We start from the raw sequence: 25692 nt of genomic DNA on the forward strand, positions 1-25692 counted from the left end.
GTACACAACATTTCTTGTGTAGATGTTTCCATCATTTTTAAGCTCACCTTGCAGAGGACCATCAATTATTTTTAATTTTACGTCCGTTCTTTCACGAACTCTTGAACAGGCAACATAAAGTTGACCGTGTCCAAATGCAGGCTCAGGTAAAAAAATGCCAACACGCTTAAGACTTGGCCCTGAGACTTATTGATGGTCATAGCAAAGTTTTACAGGAAATTGTCTACGTCTCAATTGAAATGGCAACCCTGTTTGAGATGGAACCAAATCAGTTCTTGGAATGACATGTATTTCACCTTTAGAGGAGCCAGTCAAAGACTTAGCTATTATAACATTATTTTTTAGTTGGAAAACCTCTATTCTTATACCATTGCAAAGACCCCTTCTGGTGTTAAGATTTCTTAACAGCATAATAATTGCTCCAATCTTTAACCTCAATTTGTGAGGTGGCATGCCAGAAGGGGGACTATTTGAATGCCATGGCAACTTCACCCCATTGGCTAGTACAGTTATGCAAGCAACCAATAAGCTATCGGCGACAAACAGACACTTAAGCTGCATATAATAAAGATACTGAAAAGAAAATCTGGTTTCCTGACCCTATCATTGTAAAATACTACAATTACTAGAAAGACCAACAAATAAAATCATCACATATTTATTAAATGCTTTTAGGCTAGGACTTGCTGGAAAATTATGATCTAATTCAGGGTTCAGGAACCTTTTTGGCTGAGAGAGCCATGAACGCTACATATTTTAAAATGTAATTCTGGAGAGCCATACAATGACCTGTGTATGTTACGCATTATCCAATAAAAATTTAGTGTTGTCCAGGAGGGCAGCTGTGATTGGCTCCAGCCACCCGCAACCATGAATATGAGCGGTAGGAAATGAATGGATTGTAATACATAAGAATGTTTTATATTTTTAACGTTATTATTTTTTTATTAAAGATTTGTCTGCAAGCCAGATGCAGCCATCAAAAGAGCCACATCTGGCTCATGAGCCATAGGTTCCCGACCCCTGATCTAATTGAAGGAATAAAACAAACATGCCAAATCTTAAATAATAACAAAAGATTGAATAAGGGACCACAAGTGAGTACCTGATTAATTAGCTAAGTAATTTTCAATAATCAATGTAGGAATCAGAAAAGAAAGTGAACTTTTAAGTGTCAAATTGATGGAAATTTCCTTCAAGGTGGAAGGAGTATTTGAGCCATGGTTTGGTTGACCAAGCGATGAGAGATAAACAGCAAAGGCAGCTGGGGCAGATAGTAGGCCAAGAGTCTTGCCAAAAGACATTGGGACTTAATTTCATAGCTTAAACCAGAGGCAGTTGTTGTACAGCTCATCCTGTAGATTTTAGAGGTGAATAGCTCCCTATTTGTGAAGCCATTTGAGAAACCCATGACTGTTTACCAGCTGTAACAAAGGTTACAGCACTAGGTCTGGGGAAATATCAACTCTAGTCATAAACTGAAGATTGATGTTAACTTAATGAAAAAAACCTAAAATCTTTAGCAGCATGATTAGGTAGGTAAACGAAAATGAGTATAATTGTCTTCAAAAGTTTAGTAGTTACTGAGATCGCCATCCTTATTATGTATAGCAGAGACTTGGATATTTAACTTTATTAGACTTCTCTTTTTCAGAAAGGATCTAAAGAGTTTGTGTGTATGAATATTATTTGTATTGTGAAGTATTTGTGGACTTGTTTATAAGAATTTTCAAAACTAAAATACTAAAAGCCTATTTCTTGTTATTTTTAGCTAGTTATGTTAGTGTGTATGTGTGCTTGAGGAAATGATTTGACACTTTTTCTTTAAAAATATGTTGGCTTTATATTTAAACAGAAAATGATGCTAGAGAGTTTTCCTTACCCCCCCCCCCCACTAAGTTAGAGATAAAAAATTTTAATTCTGAGATATTGAGGGCATGTTTCTAATTATATAAGAGGTTCTAGGTTAAATTTTCATTGTGGAATATAACCTAGATTTGGTGGTTGTTTTGCCACAGCATTTTATTGATTACCTGCACAGTTTACTTAGGAGGATGCCAAAGCTTACAAAACATACGATCCATAAACACTATTTTAGCTTATCTATATTGATTTATTGCTGGAGGTCTGTTTATTCTATTTTTAAAGTTATTTTCTTTCTAGTGAATCTCGGGATTATTCAGTTTTAGAAATATAATCTTAGAATAAAAACTCAAGAAGTATTGTTATAAATACTAATAATGAAGGTCAGTTAAGTAGTCTTCATAAATAATTACAGTACTGTTTTACAGGGACTGTAGACTTTGGCATTATAATCATCAGAGATGTCTTTAAAAATAGAGAATTGTGGCCTTAGCCAAGTTCTTCTGGATCAGAATCTCTGGGCATGTTACCTGGAAATTTACATTTTAAAATTGTACTTTTGATTCTTAAGTGCATTATAGTTTGGAATTTACTACAGCTACCATTTATGTCATGGTTGGGTCCACACAATCTAAAATATTACATCATTGTTTAGTTACATGTATGTATATATGTATCATGGAAGCATAGAAGTAATTTTAAATATCTCAGTAGCTCTCATAGTTCTCTGTAGACTATTTTTTTAAGTTAGTGTCTTATTAATCTATAGAAACTAAGGTAAATAGTTGCAGTGAGATTATTATTATTATTATTATTATTATTTTGTATTTTTCTGAAGTTGGAAACAGGAAGGCAGTCAGACAGACTCCCACATGCGCCCAACTGGGATCCACCTGGCACGCCCACCAGGGGGCGATGCTCTGCCCATCTGGGGCATTGCTCTGTTGCAACCAGAGCCATTCTAGCGCCTGAGACAGAGGCCACAGAGCCATCTTCAGCGCCCAGGCCAACTTTGCTCCAATGGAGCCTTGGCTGCAGAAGGGGAAGAGAGAGACAGAGAGGAAAGAGAGGGGGAGAGGTGGAGAAGCAGTTGGGTGCCTCTCCTGTGTGCCCTGGCAGGGGATCAAACCTGGGACTTCTGCACACCAGGCTGATGCTCTAAGAGATTATTTTTATCTGCAGAACAAATACCCATCTTTAATGCTTTTTAAAAATATCTGGGTCCAGGCTCCATCTACATCATAGCAATTAAATCAAAATTTCTAAGGAATAGACTAAGTCTTTATATATTTTAAGAAGTTCCAAGTGTTTTTAACATACAGCTGTAACTGAGAAACAGGGATCTATCTACAAGAATGACCAAAAAGAACAATGACATTGTTAATCCAAAAATTATTGGTATTGGCCTGACCTGTGGTGGCGCAGTGGATAAAGCGTCAACCTGGAAACACTGAGGTTGCCGGTTCAAAACCCTGGCTTGCCTGGTCAAGGCACATATGGGAGTTGATGCTTCCTGCTCCTCCCCCTTCTCTCTCTCTCTCTCTCTCTCTCTCTCTCCCCCCCTTCTCTCTAAAAAATGAATAAAAAATATATATATATTAAAAAAAATTATTGGTATTTGGCTTGGGAATCTCTTGTACTCAAAATGATATACTAAAGGTATTACACTGTAGCATCCAAATCCTGTTTCTCTTACTGCTTGTCCAACTCATTTAAAAAAATCAAAGAAAACTATCATCAAATTTTTCCAGCTAAGAGCCTTTTCCAGCTAAGAATCTAATTCCAGTGATCTTTTAGAGGCAATTTCTCTTCAAAGATCTCTGCTAAACTTCACTAGGTTAGTATAACGTATTGATTGGGCAGTTTAATTGATACAGGGAATGAAAATTTGACCTTTTCATGGGGACAGATATATTTAACTTGTTGATTTTTATGATTTTGGCATTTATAGGCCACTCGAATTTAATCAAGAATTATTTTTAATTATCTATTTTGAGGACGAAAAATATTTTCTGGAGTGTGGTTGTGTACATATAGGACATCAGAATCTATATGATTAGAATTATTAATTTTAAAAATGTTCATAGGAACTAGGCAGCCAGATAAAATTAGTACTATAGAAAATGCAAACCATATGACATGGATCAAAATACATGTTCCACAGAACTTTCTAATTCTTCTAATTTGAAAATCTCATTATTATTATTACAGTTTATTTATATAAAACACATACTTTGATACATACTTCCTTTTGCTCAAATTCATTAAAGAAAGCCCTAAAGAATAATCAAGATACGCTTTTACATTTAAAATAACTGAAACCATATTTATAACCTTAAATTTATGATATTTTCTTATGTTTCTCTTTTAGATGCTTATTAAGAATATCAGCTTTTGTGTGTGGGAAGTAGATACTGAAGGTTATATGGTTTACAGACAACATCTTTAAAACGTAGACACTCAAGGTAAGTAATAACTATAGCCTCATAAATAATCTCATTTAAGTTTGTCAGATTGTAATTTGACTTGCTAAAACTTGCTTACTTTTTATCACTGGTCCTATCTCAGTGACCTCACAACCATGTTTGTTCATATTCAGACACAAATTTTTATGCCTTCACATCATCTTGACTGGAAGTATCAGATTTTGTTTATTAGAGGCAGTTTATAAAATTGATTTATTATTATGGAAGAGTGCAAGTCAGTTAAGAAGAATGGAGGAGGCCTGACCTGTGGTGGCGCAGTGGATAAAGCGTCAACCTGGAAATGCTGAGGTTGCCGGTTTGAAACCCTGGGCTTGCCGGGGCAAGGCGCATATGGGAGTTGATACTTCCTGCTCCTTTCCTCCTCCTCTCTCTCTCTCTCTCTCTCTCTCTTTCCCCTAAAATGAATAAATAAAATCTTTAAAAAAAAAAGGGTGGGAAAGGCTTAGTTAAAAAAATAAAAGAATGGAAGAGTAGCTTCTATCAACTCTGTGAACACAACTCAGTCAGGAGAGTTTATCTTAAAAAAAATAAAAACTGCTATCCACTGCATTTCCTTTCAATGTATTCATTAATCTATTTTTAACTATGTTAAAAACTTGTTCTTTAACAGCTTCAAAAACCCTGTCATAGTTTCAAATACTCACAGTATTACCTCTGAATACCAAATCTCTTTTTCACTATTTTTTGAGTCCCCCAAAATTTGTCTTGACCTAATATATCCCTCAACTCAGTATGTTCTGTTTATGCCTCCACTGATTACACGCTTACATTACTAAGCAAATTTTTTAGTACATTTTGATAAAATTTTGAGTGAGATATGAGGGTCAAAAAATATAAATAATGTGTGTAAGGTGGGTAAATGGAACCTTGGAAAGTATATTACCTGTAAATAGGACACTTCTCTTCAGCTCTAGAATCCTAAGTGGAAATAAGAGACCAGAAAAATCATATCTTATTAATTTTTTCAAAAGGAACTACACAGATTTTGAGAAGTCCTAATTTTTCAATATCAGCATAAAATTTTGTTGATGAAAAAATATCTAATTTTGGCTCACTGTGTGAGCCAAATAAAACATTTTACAGCCTCTGGTAGGAAAATTCTTTTTCCTTTGTTTTATGTTTCTTTATTCTTTTTGAATGCAAATACTTAGAGTCTATTTTTTCTTCTTAATTTGTAATTAGCAGCTTAGTGATTTTCATAGTTTTCTGTGATGACTATTGTCAAAAATAACTTTTCTTGAAAATATAAATGAAATAAATATTATTTTTAATGCATTTTTATAGCTATATATGGTGAGTTGGTTACTTGGAACAGCTATTCAGTTGTTTTCTGAATTATAATAATTAGACAGTTATTTTTGTAGTTTCTTTATCTCCACAGTCTATAACAGAGCCTTCTGATTGAGGAAAAGGAAAGAGAATCTTTTTTTTATTATTTTTAATGGATTTTTTTCATAAAGAACAGTGTAAAATCACAGTCCTCAGTACATGGCATACTGTCACCACTGGTCCATGCCATGCACATATTTATTTTTTATATTTTTATTTATCTTATTTCTATTCCCATGTTCCTGACCTCAACCCATAGGAAACCATTCTCATATGAAGGTCTAAAATAATATCTACTGCGCTGTTCTCTTTTGTTTGTATGTATTCCCATAATATGAGTATTGTTTTATATACATGTATTTAAAAATATTTAAAATGGAAATTTTCCAATAAATAAAAAGAAAAAGGAGAATAATACTTTGAACCTCCATGCCCATCTCTCACATTTAACAGTTACGTTGTGATTGAGCTTGTCATGACTTTATCTACCCTGCCCCTTCCCCATTTGTCTACATGAAGTTTTAATATGCATAAATGGTATTATACTTTGTGTCTCATTCTGTTTGTTTTTATCATTTATGTATGTTGTTGTGCTTACATTGCTTCTAACTGCTGCATAGTATTCCATGATTTGGAGCTACCATGTGTTAACTACTCATATTTACTAATAATTGCCATCCTGATTGCTTCCAATCTCATATCACAACAAACAATAGCTTGTCAAACATCCTCATGCCTGTCCTTGTATGCAACTTTTTGAGGATTTCTTTGGGATGTATACCTAGGATCAAAATTGCTGAGTAATAGGATATATGTTTATACTTAATTTAACCAAGTCTTACCAGATGCTCTACTAAATAAACACTTCAGTCCACACTTTCCCCAGCAGTAACCCCTCATTGCTGCCCACCCCTGTACCATCTGGCTTTCTAATATTTTCAATCTAATGCATGTAATTTTATAGCTCAGTGTTTAATTTGAATTATTCTTATTCCTAATGAGTTTGAGTATCTCTTTGTACTCCTGTTGGCCTTTGGTTTCCCATTTCTGAAATTGTTTAACACTATCTTTCATGTTTGTTTCTATCTCCCTTTTTTTTGTTTTGTTTTGTTTTGTTTTTTAGTGAGAGGAGGGGAGGCAGAGAGAGGGACTCCCACATGCATAATGACTGGAATCCACTCGGCAAGCCCATTAGGGGGCTATGCTCTGCCCATCTGGGGCATTGCTCCTTTGCAACCGGAGCCAGTTTCTTTTAGCACCTAAGGTGGAGGCCATGATGCCATCCTCAGCGCCCATGGGCAACCACTGGAGCCAATCAAGCCACGGCTGCGGGAGGGGAAGAGAGATAGAGAAGGATAGAGAGAAAAGGGGGAGGGGTAGAGAAGCGGATGGTCTCTTCTCCTGTGTGCCCTGACCAGGAATTGAACCTGGGACATCCACACACCAGGCTAACACTGTACCACTGAGCCAGCCAGCCAGCCATGGTCTGTTCCTATCTCTTGATTAATATTTTTTAGAGTTTTTTATATATTTCAAATATTTGTTTCCTGTCAGTTTTAGATATTAAAAATTATCTGCTATTTTTTTAACTTTTATTTTGTGCATGATGTTCTTTGAGTAGACATTAATATTTTAAATAGTACATTAAAATATTTTCTAGATGTTTGTTACTGGTATACAGAAATGACGCTGATGTTTTGAAACTTGATCTTGATTCTAGCAATGTTGCTGAACTCTTCTTAATAGGTTTTTTTTATAGATGAAGACAGTTTTATCCTTTCTATCTGTATACTTTTACTTCTTTTTTCTTTCCAGTATCTTTGGTCAGTTTCTTTGTAACTGTGTTAAACAGTTGTAGTGACAGTGGATATCTCCATCTTATGCCCATTGTTAAAGAAGATGCATCTAGTTTCTCACTTAAGTATAAAGTTTGCTGAAGATTTTTAATATATAATGTTTACTAAGTTAAGAAAGGTTCTTCATTTCTAGTTTGCTGTGCATTCTTATGATAGATAGCTATTGAACCCATAAAATGTTTTTATGTATCTGTTAAAATAATTATTTGATATTTATCCTACATATATTAATATAAATTAATGAATAGAAATTTTTATGTTAAACCATCATGCATTCCTACTTTGCACACTACTTGATTTTGGTGTATTATTTTTAATATATTATTGTATTTGGTTAATAAGTATTTCAGGATTTTAGAATCTGCATTCTATTTTTTTAATGTTTTATTTATTGATTTGAGAGATAAAAAGGGTCGGGGAGGAGCAGGTAGCATCAACTCAGTAGTTGCTTCTCAAATGTGCCTTGACCAGGCAAGCCTGGGGTTTTGAACCAGCAACCTTAGCATTCCAAGTCAATGCTTCATCCACTGCACCACCACAGGTCAGGTTACAAGCTACATTCTTAAGTGAAATTTTCTATAATTTTCTTCTCTTCATTTTTTTCATCTGGTTTTGCATTTAAGATTCACTAGTCTTATAAAATGAGATAGGCTGATCTTACTATTTTTCTATTTTCTGGAACAATTTCATAATATATGAATTTATTGTTTCTTTAATATGTGTTAAATTCATGGAAACTATCTGGTTCTGAGAAATTTTGAGAGATTTCTTAGAAAGCTATTTATGCCTTTAATATTCTTTGGTTTATTCGGGTATTTTTCCTCAGCTTCTTCCATTTCCCTCCCCATGGGTACTAATGGCTCCTGATGGTCTCCCAGGAGGGAGTATAACCCAGACCCACTTTTCTTTGACTCAGGAAATACCTAGACAGTCTTGTTGTCTATACCCAGATAATTCATGCAATGGTCTCCCCTCCCCGCTTTAGAACTGGCAAGGGATTCAATGTCTAACCCTGAGAAGGGAGCTCTGATCTGCCCAGTCTTGCTTCATTTAGATTCTCACTGCCACCCACCCAAATTCATTCTGTACTCCAACAGTTTTCTACTTTCCTATAACCAAAACTTTTCCTATAACTGACTTCCTTATAACTCTTAAAACTGTTGCCAGTACTTCTGGTTAAAGTGTCAAGGTTATATAAAAGACAAGTATGGTTTTGGGGGTGTTTGTTTGTTTGCTTTGGGGACAGAGAGAGGGACAGACAGGAAGGGAGAGAGATGAGAAGCATCAATTCTTCATTGCAGCTCCTTAGTTGTTCATTGATTGCTTTCTCATCATATGTGCCTTGCCCTGAGGGTGAGTGACCCCTTGCTAAAACCAGCAACCTTGAGCTTCAAGCCAGAGAGAGATCTTTGGGCTCAAGCCAGCAACCATGAAGTCATGTCTATGGTCCCTCGCTTAAGCCTGTGACCCCACACTCAAGCTGGTGAGCCCATACTCAAGCTGGCGACCTTGGGATTTTGAACCTGGGTTCTCTGTGTCTGATACTCTATCCACTGTGCCACCGCCTGGTCAAGCAAAAAGGCAAATATTTTGACAAAAGAATAAGTAAGATATTATGTTCAGGGAAGATAAGTGTTGGGGGGAAAAAATAGACAGTCATCTGTTCTAATGTCCTTTATACTATATAGCAAATTGTAGTTAATTCCAAAAAACTTTCAGTTTACCTCCAGAGTTTCAAATTTTATAGAAATTATGTATTATCAGAAAAATAAATAAATAAATGTAAACCTAACAAAACGTGGAAGTTCATAGACCCATAACAAAAAAAAAATTGTCAGTGAACATATAATAATAATTTTTAATACATTTGAATGTACATTTACCATCTTGATTTTCTCACACACATTGACAGTGTATCTTTATTTTTAATCTTTTCTTACTTTAAAATATGTAATATATCCTCCCTCAAAAGTTCTTGTAAACTCTGATATCCCTTTGTGTCCCTCACCTTTCCCAATTCCATCATGTTGTTATTGTCTACTTTAAATTCTAGACTATGGTAGTCAAATTTTCTTTTTCTTTGCTGGTAGCTATTTTTAAAGACAACTAACTTTACAAAGCATTATCTAATACATCTTTTAAATATTTCTGGATTTGTTTTTCTTTCTATTTGAGTATTTCTTCAACAACAGTTTTCTGAGGCCTTGGATGCTTAAAAATATATATTACCATATCCTCATAATTAATTGACTGCACAGCTATATGTAAAACTCTAGTTTTTCAATTTTCAATATCTGAAAATCTATGGTGTTTTAATTTTTATCACCATCATTTCTTTTCTTTTAAATTTTTTTATTATTCATTTTAGAGAGAGAAACAGTTATTTGTTGTTCCACTTACTTATGCATTCACTGATTGATTCTTGTATGTGCCCTGAGCGGGATTCAAACCCACAAGCTTAGCGTATCACACGGTGCTCTACCAGCTGAACTATCTAGCTAGGGAGCCATCATTTCTTCAAATACATTCTTTATATTTCTCTTTTTCTCTCTGCTTCCTTGTTATTCAGATATTAGCACTAACACTCTGTTAGCCTTTCTTTTATATATTTTTATTTTTTTGTCCTTTGCTTAGTCTTGAAGATTTTGTCAAACTGGTCTCAAATTCATTCATTTATTCATCATTTTAATTTTATTTATTTCATCTGTATGTTTCAAATATTAGTTTTTCTATATTTCTGCTTGCTTCTTTGTTTTATGTTTTTATTAGATATTGCTATGCTCCCTTATCTTTTTCAGTATGTTTATTAGGCTAATTTTCAATTCTTAGGCCATCAGATTTCTAACATTTCTGCTTCTCTTAGAAACTGAATACCTATATGTTACGTTATTTTTCTTTGGAAATAGTTACACTCTTTAAAATGTCTTCCTATTTGACCTGTCAGATCATTTCCCCAGGGTATACTGGCTACTCTATTTGGCACTACAGATGGGGAGCGGCTAGCACCCAATGCCTGCCATTCTCAGTGAGCTCAGAGGAAGGGTGCTAGTTAGAAAAGCCCAAGTTCACCTGAGAAATCACAGTTCACAGTTAATCAGGTTAACACAGCGATACCCACATCTGTACTTTATCGTCTCCCCCCATCTCCCTCCACCCACCAGGGGAAAGCAGCATCCACACTGGTAATCGTCCAGCTCTGTGACTTGGTAGAAAATGACTGCACAGGTTTAGTTAGTCCTCACTGTTTTTCTCAGCTCGTTTAAGTACCCTGTTTACTTCTGAGGGCAATTGCATAGTAGTCTGAGTCCCTGAAGTTGTGGGAACAGGTTTTATCTCAAGACAATGACAGGAAAGAATTAAAAGTAGAACTCTACTAGTTCATTTTGTATTTTGTCCTCCCTCAGCCTAAAGGCTGCCTCTTGCTCTATATACCATGTTCCAAGGTCCAAGAACATTTACCAAAAATCAGTCCTCTTCACCCTCTACCTTCCCTAGGAACTTTTTGAGTATTCTTATTTTTTTTGTGTTTTTTTCTCTCTCTATGATTCCTACTAGAGAAGGACCCAGCGGTTTTTCTAGTATAACATCTTGAGTTTATTTTTGTGAATGGTGTAAGTTGGTGGTCTGATTTCATTTTTTGTAGGTAGCTGTCCAATTTCCCCAACGCCATTTGTTAAGGAGACTGTCTTTACTCCATTGTATTCTCTTACCTCCTTTGTCAAATATCAATTATCCATAAAGGTGTGGGTTTATTTCTGGGTTCTCTGTTCTGCTCCATTGATCTATATGCCTGTTCTTATGCCAGTACCAAACTGTTTTGAGTATAATGTCCTTGTAGTATAACTTGATATCAGGAAGTGTGATACCACCCACTTTATTCTTCTTTTTCAGGATTGCTGAGGCTATTTATGTTCTTTTTGGGTTTCATATAAATTTTTGGAATATTTGTCCTATATCTTTGAAGTATGTCATTGGTATTTTAATAGGAACTGCATTGAATTTATAGATTGCTTTGGATAATATAGACATTTTAATGATATGTATTCTTTCTATCTGTGAACACTGTACATGCTTCCACTTGTTTGTATCTTCCTTGACTTTTTTTAACAATGATTTATAATTTTCCGAGTACAAGTCTTTAACCTTCTTGGTTAAATTTACTCCCAGGTACTTTCTATTTTTTGTTGCAGAAGTGAAGGAGATTGTTTTCTTAATTTCTTTTTAAGACAGTTTATTGTTGGTGTATAAAAATGAACGATTTCTGAATATTGATTTTATATCCTGCTACCTTGCTGAATTCATTTATCAGGTCCAGTAGTTTTTTGACTGAGATTTTAGGTTTTTCTGTGTACAGTATCATATCATCAGCAAATAATGATAGTTTTACTTCTTCTTTTCCAATTTGGATGCCTTTTACCCCTTCTTCTTGTCTGATTACTGTGGCTAGGACTTCCAGAACTATGTGGAATAAGAGTGGTGAAAGGGGGCACCCCTGCCTTGTTCCTGATCTTAAGGGGATTGTTTTTAATTTTTTCCCATTGAGTATGATGTTGGCTTTTGGTTTGTCATAGATGACCTTTATCATGTTGAGGTTTGTTCCCTGTATTCCCACTTTGCTGAGAGTTTTGATGATGAGTGGGTGCTGGATTTTATCAAATGCTTTTTCTGCATTTATTGATATTATCATTTGATTTTTATCCTTTTTTTTGGTTTATGTGTTGAATCACATTGATTGATTTGCAAATATTGTACCAGACTGTCTCCCTAGAATAAATTCCACCTGATCATGATGTATAATTTTTTTCGTATATTGCTTGATCTGGTTTGCTAATATTTTGTTGAGAATTTTAGCATCAAAGTTCATCAGGGATATTGGTTTATACTTTTCTTTCTTGTAGTGTCTTTGCCTGGTTTTGGAATCAGTATTATGCTTGCCTCATAAAAAGAGTTTGGAAGTCTTATGTCCCCTTGAATTTTTTGAAATAACTTGAGAAAGATAGGAGTTAGTTCTTCTTTGAATAGTTGGTAAAATTAGTCTGTGAAGCCATCTGGCCCAGGACTTTTGTTTGTTGGGAGTTATTTGATAACTGTTTCAATCACATTTGATGAAATCGGTCTGTTTAGGTTTTCTTATTCTTACCTATTGATTTTTGAAAGATTATATGTTTTGAATAATTTGTCCATTTTGCCTAGGTTGTCTAATTTTATGGCGTACATTTCTTCATAGTATTTTCTTATAATCCTTTGTATTTCTGCTGTGTCACTTGTTACTTCGAAACTCTCATTTCTAATTTTTTTTATTTGACTCCTCTCTCTTTTTGTCTTGGTGAGTCTGGTTAATGGTTCATCAATGTTATTAATCTTTTCAAAGAACCAGCTCTTGGTTTCATTTATCCTCTGTATTGTTTTTTTAGCCTCTATGTCATTTATTTCTGCTCTGACCTTTATTATTTCCTTCCTTCTACTTCCTCCTTCCTCTGGACTTTACTTGCTGTTCTTTTTCTAGTCCTTTTAGATGCAGGGTTAGATTGTTTATTTGAGCTTTCTATTGCTCCTTAAGGTATGCCTGTAGTGCTATGAACTTCCCTTTCAGGACTGCTTTTGCTGTCTCCCATAAATTTTGTTGTATGTTCATTTTCATTTGTTTCAAGGAAATTATTTATTTCTTCCTTGACTCATTGTTAACTTATTTAGATAATAACATGCTATTTAGTTTCCAAATGTTTGAGTGTTTTTCAGTTTTTCTATTGTAGTTGATTTCTAGTTTCATGCCATTGTGATCCGACAAGATGCTTGATATGATTTTAATCTTCTTAAATTTGCTGAGACTCGTTTTGTATCCTAACATGTGGTCTATCCTAGAGAATGTACCATGAGCACTTGAAAAGAATGTATATTCTTTTACTTTAGGGTGAAAGGTTCCAAATATGCAGCTAGTGCTCAACTTACGACCACGATTGGTTCCGACAGACTGGTCGTAACACGATTTGGTCGTAAGTTGAGTAGGCTATATGTATAGTACTGTGAAATGATGTTATAAAAATCTTTAAGTCATATTTTATTATAATTTTCTCCATTTCGTGGATGGGCCCTCTTTGTTGCTTTATTATAACTGTTGATCACATGAGTGCAGAACCTTTCACAGCTTCACGAATTCTTTCTTTATCTTTCAAAATCGTCAACACAGTTGAGCGTGGTAACTTCATATCACATGCGATCATATTCACTTTCTTTCCTCCTTCGTACTGCTTAATTACCTTCATTTTCATGTCGAGATCGATGGCCTTTCTTTCCTTCTTGGCAGGCTGAGGCACAGACAAAGACAATTTCCTCTTAGTAGACACCTTGGAGGGGTTTGATGAAAAATATCCAAGACACAAAACACAAATTGCTGTACCAAGTCTGGGATAGCAGTTGAAATGGTGCACGTGGAGGTGGTAGTGCTACCAGAAGCTGGTCCGCACTGTCGTACACCCAGCTGGGCAACACTTGCGTTGCCAGACGTGGAGCAGTCGTGGCTAACTGTTGTGGTCGTAAAGTCGAATGGTCATAATTTGCATAGGTTGTAAGTCGATCAATACCTGTATCTATTAAATCCAGTTGATCTAGTGCAGGGGTCTCAAACTCAACTCAGCATGTGGGCCGCAGAGCAAGATCACAGAAGTTCGGCGGGCCGCACTAGGTTTACAAGAGGCAACTGTTACGCAACACTTTTCAGTGTCACAAAACGACCAGAAACTGTAGTTCGTGGATTAGTCTGCGGGCCGCAAAAAATTGTTTGGCGGGCCGCGAGTTTGAGACCTCTGATCTAGTGTGTCCTTTAAATCAGCTGTTTCCTTGTTAATTTTTTTTCTTGAGGATCTATCCAGTGATGTTAGTGGGGTATTAGAATCCCCTACTATTATAATATTGCTGATGATCTCGCCCATTATGCTCATTAAAATCTGCATTATGTATTTAGGAGCTCCTATATTAGGTGCATAGATATTTATAATGGTTATATCTTCCTGTTCGATTGCTCCCTTTATTCTTATGTATTGACGTTCTTTATTTCTTACTATCACCTTTGTTTTAAAGTCTATTTTGTCATTAAGTATTGCTACCCAAGCTTTTTATTCATTTCCATTTGCATGAAATATTTTTTTCCATCCCTTTACTTTCAATTTATGTGTATCTTTTGTTTTGAGGTACATCTCTTATAGACATATGTATGGATCAGGTTTTCTTATCCACGCAGCTACCCTATGTGTTTTGATTGGAGCATTTAAGCCATTTACATTTAAGGTTATTATTGATATGTAGTTGTTTATTGCCATTTTATTCTTTAAATCTACATTCATCTTTTTTTTTTTTTTTTTTTTCATTTTTCTGAAGCTGGAAACCGGGATAGACAGTCAGACAGACTCCCGCATGCGCCCGACCGGGATCCACCCGGCACGCCCACCAGGGGCGGTGCTCTGCCCCCCAGGGGGCGATGCTCTGCCCATCCTGGGCGTCGCCATATTGTGACCAGAGCCACTCTAGCGCCTGCGGCAGAGGCCACAGAGCCATGCCCAGCGCCCGGGCCATCTTTGCTCCAATGGAGCCTTGGCTGCGGGAGGGGAAGAGAGAGACAGAGAGGAAAGCGCGGCGGAGGGGTGGAGAAGCAAATGGGCGCTTCTCCTGTGTGCCCTGGCCGGGAATCGAACCCGGGTCCTCCGCACGCTAGGCCTACATTCATCTTTTACTTGATTTTTTTCTCTCTTTGTTCTGTTTACAACAGGCCTCTTAACATTTCTTGTAGCATTGGTTTGGTTGTAATGAATTCCTTGAGGGGTTTTTTTGTTGTTATTTCTCCTTCAATTTTAAATGATAGCCTTGCTGGATAAAGAAGTCTTGGTTGTAGGCTCTTGTTTTGCATTACTTTGAATATTTCTTGCCATTCCCTCCTGGTGTCAAGTGTTTCTGTTGAAAAATCTGATGTCATCCTTATGGGGGATTCTTTATAGGTGATTAACTGCTTTTCTCTTGCAGCTTTTAGTATTCTTTCTTTATCTCGTATCTTTGGTATTTTAATTATTATGTGTGTTGTTGTAGGTCTCTTTGGGTTCCTCTTTATTGGGATTGCCATGAACTTGTGTGACTTGTTGCTTCATCAATTTAGGGAAGTTTTCAGCTATGATTTCTTCAATCAGGTTCTCTATCTCTCTATCCCTTGTTCTTTCTCTTCTCTTTCAGGAACCCCTATGATATGGATGTTGTTTCTCTTCATGTTGTCACAGAGATATCTTAGAGTTTTCTCAGACTTTTTGATCCTCTTTTCTTTTTTGCTGTTCTGTTTCTGTGGTTTCACTTATCTTGTCCTCTAAATCGTTGATTCGATCCTCTGCTTCATCCAGCCTGCTTTTAATTCCTTCTAGTGTAGTGTTCATTTTTGATAGTGTTTGTCATTTCTGCCTGATTTTCTTTTATGATTTCAATGTCCTTTTTGTTGCTTACTATATCTTTGTTTAGGTGCTCATTATGCCCATTTATTGTTGCTCTAACATGCTTGATCATTCTAACAATCATTATTCTAAACTCTGCATCCGGTATCTTGGCTATTTCCATATCATCCAATTCTTTTTTCTGGGGATTTCTCTTGTTGATTCATTTGAATTACATTTCTCTGTCTTCCTATTTTGTCTCTGTATAAACTGCTCCTTTGGATGTGTTGTTTATGTAGCTACCTGAGTATAGGGTTAGTGTTGTCTGCCTCCATCTACCAGGTGTGTTGTTTCTAGATCTTCTTGGGTTGCCCTCAGCTGTTATTTGTAATCTGCTGTGGGCTACTTGTCTGCTGCTACCGCTCTTTTTGCTATTTGTGTCAGAGTTTTCTTTATCTTAGCTGGGTCAGGTGTCAGGAGCTTTTCCTTAAGATACCACTCTAACTAGGGTTGTTAGGTCCTGAGCTGATGCCCTCTGTATCTGGCTACTGGATATACCAGCCCTGGACCTCCCTTGTCAGAACATGGTGCAGACTAGTGGGGGTCACTACTTATGACTGGCCCTTAGCAAGCTTCTTGGAGCTACAGGTGATCCAGAATTTGTGGCTGCCTCTGTTGGGCCCAGATGCTGTTGTACATATCAGCTGCACTCCTAGGCTGGCTTTTATATACTCTTGGCCAGTGTGTGTGGCCTCTCTATTCCCAAAGTGTGTTCTTTCCACGGCCCCCCTGCTGCCGCAGCCTTCTCAGGCACTCGGGCACCAACACTGAAGGGTATGCGGGCTTGCGGGCCACAGCTCAGGTTGCCCTGTGAGACTGCCCCGTGAGCATGGCTGATTTCCATCCTTCCTACCAATCTTGGTGTGGCTACTTCAGTGTTCCCTGGTTATAGAGTCATCTTAGTTTAGTCCAGAGTTGGATTTTGAAGATGATTGTTCCTAAGTTTAGTTGTAATCCACTTCAGTTCTGGGAGGTAGGAATTGTAATGGCCGCCTACTCGGTCACCATTTTCCCAGTCCGACCACTCTTTAACTTCTTGAGTCACATTACAGTATTGCAATATGGCCTGGCTGCTATCCCTTACCCCTGTGGTATGAGTATCATTCGGAGATTTCTCTTCCTACTTCATGGGATCCCCTTTTCTCTCTCCTATGTTAAAATTCCTATTGGTTAAACCTTTTTTTAAAGTTTTGCTTTCTCTTTTAGAAATAACTATTTCAAAATATTTTTGCACCACCATTAAAAACTACTTTCTCTCTATTCAGTGACTGTATCTACACAAAAAAACAAGGGAAACAGTCTTTTTTTAGTGAGATAGAGGAGAGTGAGAGGACAGACAGGGACAGACAGGAAGGGAAAGAGATGAGAAGCATCAAATTCGTTTGTTGTGGCTTTTTTGTTCTTCATTTATTGCTTTCTCATATGTGCCTTGACAGGGGGACTACAGCAGAGTGAGTGACTCCGTGCTCAAGCCAGTGACCGTTGGCTCAAGCCAGCAACCTTGGGCTTCAAGCCAGCAACTCTTGGGCTCAAGCCAGCAACCATGGGGTCATGTCTGTGATCCCACACTCGAGCCAACAACCCTGCTTAAGCAGGTGAGCCCGTGCTCAAGCTGGTTGATCCTGTGCTCAAGCCAGTGACCTCAGGGTTTTGTATTTGGTTCCTCAGCATCCCAGTCTAGTGCTCAATCCATTGTGCCACTGCCTGGCCAGGCCACAAGGGAAACATTCTGAAAACCTCAAGAAGACGTTGCTATTAATAGAATCAATCCCTTTAGATAAGCTTTATTACTCAGAATTTTGTTCAGCAAAAAAGATGTATTTTTTTTTAATTTTTCTGAACTTGGAAATGGAGAGGCAGTCAGACAGACTCCCGCATGCGCCCGACTGGGATCCAGCCGGCATGCCCACCAGGGGGCGATTCTCCGCCCATCTGGGGCGTTGCTCTGTTGCAACCAGAGCCATTCTAGCTCCTGAGGCAAGGGCATGGAGCCATCTCCAGCACCCGGGCCAACTTTGCTCAAATTGAGCCTTGGCTGCAGGAGGGGAAGAGAGAGACAGAGAGGAAGGAGAGGAGGAGGGGTGGAGAAGCAGATGGGCGCTTCTCCTGTGTGCCCTGTCCGGGAATCGAACCTGGGACTCCTGCATGCCAGGCCAACACTCTACCACTGAGCCAACTGGTCAGGGCCAAAAAAGATGTATTTTTGTGTAGTTAATTTTATAAGTCAAATTAAAATTTTTTTTCATTACTAATATTAAAATAGTTTCTGTAGTCTTCATGCAATATTAGGGTAGTTAACTCTTTCATATACCAGCATGAAATTTCTGACAGACTGGCATTGGTCCGTGAAAAACACTGCTCTAAACAACTGAGCTACTTGGACAAGGCAAGTCTGAATCGCTGATTAACCAGGCAGTAGTGCAGTTGATAGAGCTTCGAACTGGGATGCTGAGGACCCAGATTCGAAACACTGAGATCACCAACTTGAGTGTGGGCTTGAGCGTGGGATCATAAACATGACCTATAGTTGCTGGTTTGAGCCCAAAGGTCACTGGCTTGAGCAAGGGGTTACTTGCTCTGCTGTAGGCCCCCCCCCTTTGTCAAGGCACATTTGAGAAAGCAATCAATAAACAACTAAGGAGCCACAACAAAAAATTGATGCTTCTCATCTCTCTTTTCCTGTCTGTCCCTATCTGTCCCTTTGTCTCTCTCTTTCTATGTCACACACACACACACACAAACACAAAGACTGAATCCTTTAAGTAACCTTTCTTTTTTTTTGTATCCTCCATGTTTATCACTACAATTGCCTGGGTCTTCATAGTCTGTGACAGCTCCACCACTGAATACCTAGTTTTGTTTCTCAGTGTCTCTGTGATTTGGCTTCCTTGTCCATAAAATGAGAATATAAGTATTATCTTTCTCAGGTTGTTGGAAGAAGTAACTAAAATAATGCACATAAAGCACTGACTTGATTTTTTATATTATATTATTTTAAACACTTAGAGAATGCTGAATAAGTTTAGATTTTCTCATACAGAGAAGTTGTAATGATTTTGTATATTTTTGTAATTTCATCATGTATATTTGATATGAGAACTTTTATTTACCTCATATTCATTTTCCTTTTTAATCTTTTGATTTTGTTGTGTAAAATTTTTAAAGGTTTATAACTTTTCTACTATTTAATAGTAAAATTACCTTCCTGCTAACTATGGAATTAAAATGCTCTTATAAGATTTCTTTTTCAAGGAAGCACATGCTGTGAACTGTATTAGATCCGGGAATCACAGTAAATGAAGTAGCTTCTAATTTAGTTAGAGAAGTACTAAAAAGAAGGTCTCCAGAAAAGCAGAACCAGTAAGGGAGATATATGAATGTGTGTGTGCAAATATGTGCGTGCACGTGTGTATAAAGTCGTTCATTTTGAGAAATTAGCTTGCACAGTTATAGTCTTTCACATGTGCAATTTGTGGGGCAAGCTGGAAGACTGAACTAGGTCCTGAAACAGAATTTCTCTTATAGGAAAACCTGGTCTTTGCTTTTAAGGCTTTTCAACTGATTGTATGAGGCTTACCCAGATTATGAAAGATAATTTCTTTTATTTAATCTCTTTTATTTAAAATCAACAGATTGTAGTTTTTTTGTGTGTGTGTGAAAGGAGGGGATATAATGAGACAGCCTCCTGCATGAACTCCATCCAGGATCCACCCAGCAACCCTGTCTAGGGCTGATGCTCGATGCTCATAACTGAGCTATTTTTAGTGCCTGGGGATGACGTGCTCAGACTACCTAAGCCATCTTTAGAGCATAGGACCATGCTTGAATCAATCAAGCCACTGGCTGCGGGAAGGGAAGAGTAAGAGAAGGGGGAGAGGGAAGGGGAGAGAAGCAGATGGTCACTTCTCCTGTGCACCCTGACTGGTCAAACCCAGGATATCCATATGTTGGGTCGATACTCTGTCCACTGAGCCATGGGCTAAGGCCTTAGATGTTAAGATATAAAAAATTTTTTATAAAAGATCTTCACAGCAACATCTAAATTCATGTTTAACTGAATAACTATAATATAGCCTACGGTGACACAGAAACTAATCATTACAAAGACAGATAATATGGCAGGATTTTTTATGGTAATTTTAATATTAATTATGTCTTCATTTCAGTATTTATACCTTTAATTGTGACATTTAAGAGAAAAACAAAATAAGTGCACTAGTATGTTCAAGGGGAAAGGTTTATTATTAGTATAGATTCTATAGACTTCTTTATTGATACATTTTTCTCTAACATATTTCTTATGATTATCTACTATACCAAAAGAGATATCATATAGAGTATACAAAGTATGATTAAGTGATATAACTAATAAACATAAATATCATGCCATCTAAATGAATTTTATATCCTCCAACATGTTGTGAGATTGTATGTTTATCTTTTGATTCTAATCTCCTCTTCTAGAATTGCCTTTTGAGCCTGAAATACATTATTACTAAATTGATAGTTTCCTCACCTTTTTCAAACATTTGCTTGCATGTCACCTCCTCAATAAGGCCTATTTGACCATTCTGTTTTAAATTGCAACACTCTTTTACTTTACTTCGCTTTCTTTATTTTCCATAACATTAAATCTTCTAATGCATTATGTAATATACATATTTGTTGTGTAACTGCACTGGAAACTAAACCACTATGGAAGAGATTTTGCATAATACAGATACTTTCTCAAAGGGCTTGTAGAAATAAATCTTTTTTTAAAATATAACATGCAAAAGAAGTATAAATTAAACTTAGATTGTGTTCCAACAGAAATATGGTCATGTTTTACCACAGAAGAAATAACATGTTTTTATATGTACTGGTGAGCTCTGAAAATTCTTAGCATAGCATAAAAGAAATCTTTAAAAGCACAATAGCTAAAGCTTTTTGATCCAACCAGTGTGCCTTCTTATGCCTTATTTTTACTAATAGAGGCACTTTTTTAAAGTTGCTTCAAATCATTTTTTCAATTATCAGAAATATCATTCATTTTAAAAATACATTTGTGTACCAACTATCTGCTGGGGATTATTCTAGAAGCTGTCATAAGCAAGGCTGTTGGGTCAACAAGAACTATATGTTTGAAGCATAGTCAGAAACTGAATGTGGAAAACGTACGGAAATGAAGAAAGAGAGGGAAAGAGCGATTTGAAGTAAGGCTGAAGAGGTAACAGGCCCAGACATGTAGGGCCTTAGAGATCATAGTAAGGAATTTAACATTTAGTTTTCTTTTAACCATGTCAGGAAGCCATCAGTGGGTTTTGAACATAAGATTGATGCGATTTATGAAATTTAAAACATCTAAAGGAAACATATTGTGTGATAACTTTAGTGTTTTATTTAAAAAGCAACTCTTGGCCCTGGCCGGTTGGCTCAGTGGTAGAGCATCGGCCTGGCGTGCAGGAGTCCCGGCTTCAATTCCCGGCCAGGGCACACAGGAAAAGCGCCCATCTGCTTCTCCACCCCTCTCCCTCTCCTTCCTCTCCGTCTCTCTCTTCCCCTCCCGCAGCCAGGGCTCCATTGGAGCAAAGTTGGCCCAGGCGCTGAGGATGGCTCTGTGGCCTCTGCCTCAGGCTCTAGAATGGCTCTGGTTGCAACAGAGCGATGCCCGGGATGGGCAGAGCATTGCCCCCTGGAGGGCATGCTGGGTGGATCCCAGTCAGGCGCATGCGGGAGTCTGTCTGGCTGCCTCCCATTTCTAACTTCAGAAAAATACACACACACAAAAAAGCAACTCTTTACCACTGCTTGGCCTTTTGGTTAAGATCAAGTTTAAAAAACAACTCATTTTTAATAAATTTTATTTATTGATTTTATAGAGAGGGGAGGTGAGGTTGTAGCGAGAAGTATGTATTCATAGTTGCTTCACTTTAGTTGATCACTGCTTGTTTGTTGCTTGTATGTGCCTGGATCAGGCAAGTGCAAGGTTGTGAACCTGTTACCTCAGCATTTCAGGTCAGCGCTCTCTCCACTGTACCACCACAGGCAGGCAAAACAACAACTCTTTAAAACCCATAAAATAATAGATTGATCATTTTTTTACTCTAAATTTTAAATAAATTAGACACAAATCCACAAATTAAATTAAAAACACTTGAAAACCTAATAATTAATATGTAGTAGCTATAACAGGAAGATGTTGATTTTCTTAATAGGCAAAGAATGCTAACAATTTATTACAGAAAAGACAACTCATATTAAAGACATCCAAATGTATTTTATCAGAAAAATTCTAATGGCTAACAAATGTATGAGAATGTTTCATTTCTCAACCTCTCCCTTGCACTGTGGTAACATTTCTAGGAATCACTTGCTGCCTCTTACTATGTATGTTTTGCTATTATGTTCACCATCTTTTCATGAAGTATCTTTGTTATCAGTGCTGTGCTAGTTTCTCTTTTTTATTAGTATCTATTTATAAGAGAGAGAGTGTGTGTGCATGCGTGTGTGTGTGTGTGTGTGTGTGTGTGTGTGTGTGTTGGTAGGGAGGGTGAAGGAAAGGGAGAGTCCAGAGTATTGTTCCAGGTTTGCCAGTCTTCACAAAGGAATTGTTTCTCTCTGCCATAGCCACAAAATATTTCTATAGAGTGTATTCTTTATGTAGCCCCACCTTCGTACTCCTCTGTTCCCATACCTGTGAGTATAAAAAAGGGCCTATCACTACTTAGAGTGTGTTATATACTCAGGGCATATTTTCTGCCCTTCTTTTCTGGGGTTCTCACTCTTTTGCCACTACATTTCTTTAAGACTGCTCTTCTCTTCACTTACTCTCATGTAACTCCTGCCAGATTTCAGCTGCTTGTCCCTATATTAGAGTTTGGGGATATATCTGAATTCTAATATTAATGAAAATATATTGCATGCATTTCTTCCTTTGGAGGGAAGGACAGATGAACAGATGTAAGGACACAGAGGCAGAAAGAGAAGAGAGAAAATAAAGCAATCAGTTCTAGGAGCAAAACTCATGATTCCAAAAGCAAGAACTCTGGAAAAGACAAACAATGAAGAAGGTCAATTTTGAGGGGACCAAACTTAGAAGAAAGTATTCACTTCAAAGATGAAATTGGAAAGAGTTCAAGAGAAACTGGAAATTATGAAAAGGTCCTTAAAGAATATAAAAGATAAAAACAAGAAGAATGAATAAAGTAAACCCAGACAAAGAATAAAATGTTAGAGTATTTTGTATGTATGTGTGAGGTAGATGAATTGAGATAGCAACACTGAAGAAAACCAAAAAAATAGAAAAGAATAAATTTTTAAAGATAAAATTTAATAACTTTTATAAAATAGGAGACAGTTTGAATCCACATATTGAAAGGATATTCCCTCAGCCAGGGAAAGTTAACTTAGAATTGTCAATACTGAGACATCCTCTGAGGTTACTGGATTTTAAACATGAAGAAAGAATGATGAAGTCACTGATAAGAGGAAAAAATATTTGGGCATGTCTCTGATTTATCTACATCAATATTTAGAGCCAGCTGACAGTGTAGTAACATCTGCAGGATCTTGTAGACAAGAATGTGTTTTGTGTTTTAAATTCAGTCAGACTGTCTTCAGGTATAAAAACTACAGACAGTTTTGAACTTTAAGAATATTGTTTTAGGTGTGCGCTTCTTGAAAAAATGCCTAGAAAATTAACTACTGCCATTCAGATGGAAATAATTTAAAAAAAAAACACAAAGATGAGCAGTGAGCATTGAAAGGGTTTAACTGTAAAATAGGATGAAAACAAATGGGGAATTAGAGTTCAATTGAAGAACAAAACATAAAGACCATATTCTCTAAAAATACGCTACCTTGACCTGTTTTCTCTTTTCCCCAGGTATTTGTATTTATGCATTTGTTGATTTCCTTCTCTTATACTTTCAAGTAAAAAAATGTTCTACTAAAGCTGCAAATAATAAAAGTAACAAGCAAAATTTAACAAGACATAGCTAAACACTGAAAAATTACCTAAAATATTATGAAGGAAAGAAAGACCAGGACAGAGTAATAGAAAATATGCTAATGTAATTCCTTGTAGAAGTAAGCTAATATATCTTGAATACAGATATTAAAAAATTATATAAATTACATAATTTGATTTGTGAATACAAAGTTGCTCACAGTTAAAAACACAACTACTAGAAATAAGATACATGCAGAGAAACTATGCATCAAGAAATATGAGATAAGAACTACTAATAAAATATTTTCCTTTTAAAAAATCTAGAAGACAAGTTAAAATAACAGAACGAAGACCAAGTCTATCAGATTCCCATTGTCAAAATTACCATTTAACGTTGTACTGAAGGGAATCAGCCAACAGAAAAATTAATGTAAATGAGGCTTAACTCATGTCTTGGTTTTTTTAAAAGTGAATTTCCAACTAAATCACAGAGCAAAAGTTAAAGCCCTGGTGGGAGATCTCAGTTGGTTAGAGATCATCCTGATACACCAAGGTTGCGGGTTTGATCCTAGTCAGAACACATACAAGAATCAACCAATGAATGCATAAATAAATGGAACAACAAAGTGGATCTTTCTTTCACTCTATCTTCGTTCCTCTCTCTCTAAAATCAATCAATTTAAAAATATTTCTAAATGAAGTTAAACCACCTGCATGCATAGCATATGATTATACACCTGGATCACCACCCAAAATAAAATAAACTCAGTGACTGCTAAGAATAATAAGAAAATTCACTAAGATATTGTGGCACAAAATTAATGTATCCATATAAGTAACTTTCATGTACATTGTATGTAGGCATATTGTTTGGTTGTGTGCCATAAGACTAAGTCATATTTTTTGTGCAGTAATTTTTTATGGCTGCTTTATCAAATCACCACAAACTTGGTAACTTAATGCCATAGATATTTTATTATCTCACAGTTTCAGTTGCCAGAAGTATGAAATTAGTTGTCACTGGGCCAGACAAGGTGTTGGCAGGGCCATTCCCCTGTAAAGACTCTAGGGCAGGGGTCAGGAGCCTATGGCTTACAAGCCAGATGTGGCTCTTTTGATGGCTGCATCTGGCTCGCAGACAAATCTTTAATTAAAAAAACAATAACGTTAAAAATATAAAACATTCTCGGCCCTGGCCGGTTGGCTCAGCGGTAGAGCGTCGGCCTGGCGTGCGGGGGACCCGGGTTCGATTCCCAGCCAGGGCACATAGGAGAAGCGCCCGTTTGCTTCTCCACCCCCCACCCCCTCCTTCCTCTCTGTCTCTCTCTTCCCCTCCCGCAGCCAAGGCTCCATTGGAGCAAAGATGGCCCGGGCGCTGGGGATGGCTCCTTGGCCTCTGCCCCAGGCGCTAGAGTGGCTCTGGTCGCAGCAGAGCGACACCCTGGAGGGGCAGAGCATCGCCCCCTGGTGGGCAGAGCGTCGCCCCTGGTGGGCGTGCCGGGTGGATCCCGGTCGGGTGCATGCAGGAGTCTGTCTGACTGTCTCTCCCCGTTTCCAGCTTCAGAAAAATACAAAAAAAAAAAAAAAAAAAAAAAAATATATATATATATATATATATATATAAAACATTCTCATGTATTACAATCCATTCATTTCCTACCACTCATGTTCATGGTTGCAGGTGGCTGGAGCCAATCACAGCTGTTCTCTGGGACAACACCAAATTTTTATTGGATAATGTGTAACGTACACGGTTCGTT

The 25692-nt window shown here is 37.0% G+C and overlaps 1 protein-coding gene across 14 annotated transcripts in view; it reads left to right on the forward strand.

Annotated features, from left to right (window-relative positions):
- MBD5 (methyl-CpG binding domain protein 5) overlaps window positions 1-25692 on the forward strand; it is a 512364-nt gene that overhangs the window by 175481 nt on the left and 311191 nt on the right. For all 14 annotated transcript variants that reach the window (XM_066346280.1, XM_066346282.1, XM_066346272.1 and 11 more), the window contains one exon: window positions 4235-4328. The gene's annotated coding sequence lies outside the window, so the exon portion shown is untranslated. The remainder of the gene's footprint in view (window positions 1-4234; window positions 4329-25692) is intronic.

This window comes from Saccopteryx leptura, chromosome 7 (genome assembly GCF_036850995.1).
Source record: "Saccopteryx leptura isolate mSacLep1 chromosome 7, mSacLep1_pri_phased_curated, whole genome shotgun sequence".
In the NCBI taxonomy this organism is placed as follows: Eukaryota; Metazoa; Chordata; class Mammalia; order Chiroptera; family Emballonuridae; genus Saccopteryx; species Saccopteryx leptura.